The sequence below is a fragment of the Archocentrus centrarchus genome, chromosome 21 (assembly GCF_007364275.1).
Source record: "Archocentrus centrarchus isolate MPI-CPG fArcCen1 chromosome 21, fArcCen1, whole genome shotgun sequence".
Lineage (NCBI taxonomy): Eukaryota > Metazoa > Chordata > Actinopteri > Cichliformes > Cichlidae > Archocentrus > Archocentrus centrarchus.
The window spans coordinates 22,123,828-22,128,287 of NC_044366.1; positions in this window are offsets into that span (position 1 = coordinate 22,123,828).

Here is a 4,460-nt window from a genome sequence, read left to right on the forward strand (position 1 = left end):
CTAAAAAGAACAGGACAGGATGGCTTAGGTTTGTAAGACTGCATCTGAACAAACCAAACAAGACTTCTGGAACAATGTTCTTTGGACATATGATACCAAAGTGGAGATGTTTGGCCATAATGCACAGTGCCACATTTGGCAAAAACCAAAAGCAGCATATCAGCATAAGCTCCTCACACTAACTGCTGAGCATTGTGGAGGGATGATGATTTGGGCTTGTTTTGCAGCCACAGGACCTGGACACCGTGCAGTCACTGAGTTGACCATGAACTTCTCTGTATACCAAAGTGTTCTAGAGTCAGATGTGAGGCCATCTGTCGGACAGCTAAAGCTTGGCTGAAAACGGGTCATCAACAGGACAATGATCCCAAGCAAAGCCTGGTAAGTAATTGTTTGTTTTTTTTATTATGTCCTGATATGTAAAACTTTAGATGATTTTCTTTTTCACATGACAGCAGAGACAGCTTCAGCCTCAGAAAGAATGCATTTTGTTTGCACCATACCCCACACTCTTTGTTATTTTTCCCTACAAAAAAAATCATTCGTTTAGCTTCCCTCTTGAGTTTCAACACCCCACCAGTAATGCCTGCCCCACAGTTTGAGAACCACTGGTGCATATGAAATTATAAAAATAAGATCATGTTTAAATCTTACAATGTGGAAAGTCCCAAACATTTTCCATTGGATTCATTATCATCTGCACATGTTTAGAGACTTACATGTCTTGTGGGATGGATTACACACAGATACGGCTGTGAGCATAATTTTTTAATTGTAACATCAGCTTCTTTGTATCTAGTCAGTCTATTTAGATAGATAGATAGATAGATAGATAGATAGATAGATAGATAGATAGATAGATAGATAGATAGATAGATAGATAGATAGATAGATAGATAGATAGATAGATAGATAGATAGATAGATAGATAGATAGATAGATAGATAGATAGATAGATAGATAGATAGATAGATATATTATGGGTATCGTATCAATAAAGTGGTTGTACAGTATCAGCTGAATTTTTGTCAGGTGGAGTCAGGTACCAGAGGACTGTTAATCTCTAAGTACATAAGATTAGATAAATGTCAGCTGGTACATTTAGATTGCTCCTTCTGTTTGAGTATGATGTAAACCACTCGGACTATAGTTGAACTAAGCTGCCATGTTTGGCGAATAATGAAAAGCATTTCCTTGCAGATTAAAGTTAAAGATGAATCACTGAATTGCTTTTTCTTTTTTTGCGGGTGAATCACATCCAGTTCTGTTCAACGTCAAGTCATTTTAATGAGTTGTCTCTTTGTCTCTTCATGCGTCACTGCGGTGTGAATTTATGGACTCACTGCCAGCTCCTGTGTCTTGATCTCTGACACTGACCTTCACAACACATCTACACTGGAATGTCTGCTGATATCTTATCAGCCTGGGTCAATATCCCACCTGACTACTGTCTGTTTGCTCGGATTAGACAGAGTGGCCTAAAACGCAATCTTCTACCTCAGTTGCATCCACTTAATGCTGCTTTTATGTCCATACCGCTCCCTCTGACTTGATACAAGAACCACCCCAGCTCTGTGAATGAATGAATTCACTGAATGAGTCATTGTCCTGTTGACGAGATACAGCATATCACATTGGTGGTAAGTGCTGGTATGGTCTTCTTTGTCTCCCCTTTACACATTTTTCCAACGGTGTTACAGGTGTACAACGGATTTGATTTTTGCTGCTTGCTGACGTCTGATAACGCACCTCTGAGTCAACTCCACATGAAAGGGGAATGACGCAAAGGTGTTATGTACCACTTGGGTAAACAGCGGGGGGATTAGTGCACATACTTGGGCATGAGTGAATCTATCTCACAAAAATAAAGTTCTACGTTTTCTCCAAACCTCACAGTACGTTGCTGGGCTTATCTTCAAGCTTGTGGCCTGACTTTTGCTACTGTGATTTTATCCACAAAGTTGGCCCCTGAATTTTCATGCTTCAAAATGTTTTAATGCATAACCTAGACTTAATCAATACTAAATGAGAATGATGATACTTATAGATTCGAAGGACGTAGTTATATGTGATATCTGGCTTTGAATTAGCTGGGATATGCTTGTGCCCCCCCCCCCCCCCCCCCCCCCCCCCCTGCCCCACCCTCATTGCAGATAAGAAGATAAGTAATCTGAGGGGTGGATGTTCCAGTCTGCAGCCCCAAATCTTTAATCCTCAAATGTACACCTCATGAGTCAGGACTATATTAGATGCCTTATATGATTCATCCTTTTTTTTTAAGCACTTGTACTCCTCAGATTATTTATGCTGACGATGTTGATGATGTTTTTTCCTGTTTTCAGTCATTGTGGCAGCATCGTCTCACTGCACAGTGTCTAATCCCTAATTGTTACAACACTGTGGTTACAGGTTTTGTTAAAAGCTACATTTTCTTTGATGTTGGGGGATTTCAGTGGCAGCAGCTCTGCAAATGGAGAGTGCATCAGTCACTGGGTTTTGAAAGCAGAAGCAAATCATGAAAATGACTAATCATATGTGCTCGAAAGGGCAAAATGGTATCCCCGAGATTAGGGGAATCTCATGCAATCACCTCAGCTACTGTGACTATATCAGAAAATCTCACTGAAAAGCTGCATCCACAAAAAAAAAAAAACTGATACAATCCCTCACTTTTTGACTGATGCTCAAATGCAAAACACACAATAACAAATGCATAAAATGAATTTAGGTGTTTGTTACTGGTAATGACGGGCGGCATGGTGGCGTGGTACATGTAGTAGCACTGTTGCCTCACAGTCAAAAGGACCTGTGTTCAAATCCAAGCCTTCAATTTGTCCTTTCTGTGTGGAGTTTGCACGTTCTCCTCGTGTCTGCATGGATTCTCTCCGGGTGTTAATTGGTGATTCTAAGTTGTCCACAGCTGTGAATGTGAGTGCAAATGGTTGTCTATCTCTCTGTGTTAGCCCTGCGACAGGCTGTCCAGGGTGTACCCTGCCTCTGCCCCTATGGCAGCTGGGATAGGCTCCAGCCCCCCTGTGACCCTGAAATTGATTGGAAAAAAATGGATGGATGTTACTGTGCTATTACTTACTGATAATAGAAATCATACTGTCCCATATGAGGCTTAATCTGCCTCATATAAGTGTCACTAGTGACCAGAGTAAATGTTTCACAAAACTAGCCCATGTGTTTATTTACATGAATAACTTCTGTTTATACCAGAGAGACTGTGGCCTTACCTTTAAATGCAAAAAAACCCCTTTGATGAGGTATCATGCCTCACTTGGTCCAGACACTTTTGCATTTCCCAAAAACTGATACATGTTTTACATTTGACTATCACGCATGATTAAAGAAACAGCTTTCTCCTCTTAGTATTCACAGACCAGTGTATCCACGATGCCTTTTGAGTATATTTTGCTTCATAATTAGAATCCAAGGATCCAAGAAGCATAAAGTAATTTTGTATGTGTACTCTGCATATCTTACTGCATGTTTCACATATGCAGGATTCAACAGCAGTGGAGTATTCAGATCTTTTATTTTAGCAGTAGTAAAACACTGGTAGGATGTCCTGTATAAATGCTCTGTTAAAGGTAAAAACATATCATGTAAAAGCATTTAATCATCAGTAAATAAGTGAAAGTACTTTAAGGTTACATTGCTGTAAATGTACATCTACATGGAAAAAAAAGAGGATTTTTCTTTGTACTTGGCTGACGTGGAGCTCATTTTGAGCAGCAACAAGTTCTTGCATTTCTCCAGTACTTCCTGACTTTGTTGTTCTAGGTCAAAGGTAACGATCCCTCCCCAAAGACTCCAGGTTTGTCCTGCTCTAAATCCTTTCCCTGCCTCAGACTGGACAGTGTCACACATACTTACACTCCAGACTGAATAATAGGCTCATTAGTTACACTTAGACTGCCAGAAAACAGCTGAGATGGAAAATATTTTATTTCATTTTATTTTTTTTCAATTAAAACCGTCTTTTTTTCTTCACGCATTACTTTAATTGTGTCAAATTCAGCCCAGAGCTGCTCTGTAAAAACGACAGGAGCCTTTTTCAAAAAGTGTGATAATATGATTGAAAGAGCAAAATCCACAAAAGTATGGACAACATTAACATTAATTCTACATGTTGTTGTGTAATTTTGCAATTAAAAAAAAAAAAAGCTGCCAGCCTATAATGGAAAATACTTGGATCGGTGAGTGCCCATGATATCAGCTTATATAACAGTCATTCAGTAGGCTGATAACATTTGAAATAGGTGGTGGGTCCTCTGTGCACAGAGGAAGGGAGAGGACAAAGTGATAGTAAAGAAGGAAAGGATGTGATATAACAGATGACTGCATGACGTCTGTAGAGTTTAAGATGGACAAAGGCAATTTCTGTGATAACCTAAAACTCCTAAGGACTATAAACACTTCTTTTTCTCTGCATTTCTGTAATAACTTTTCCT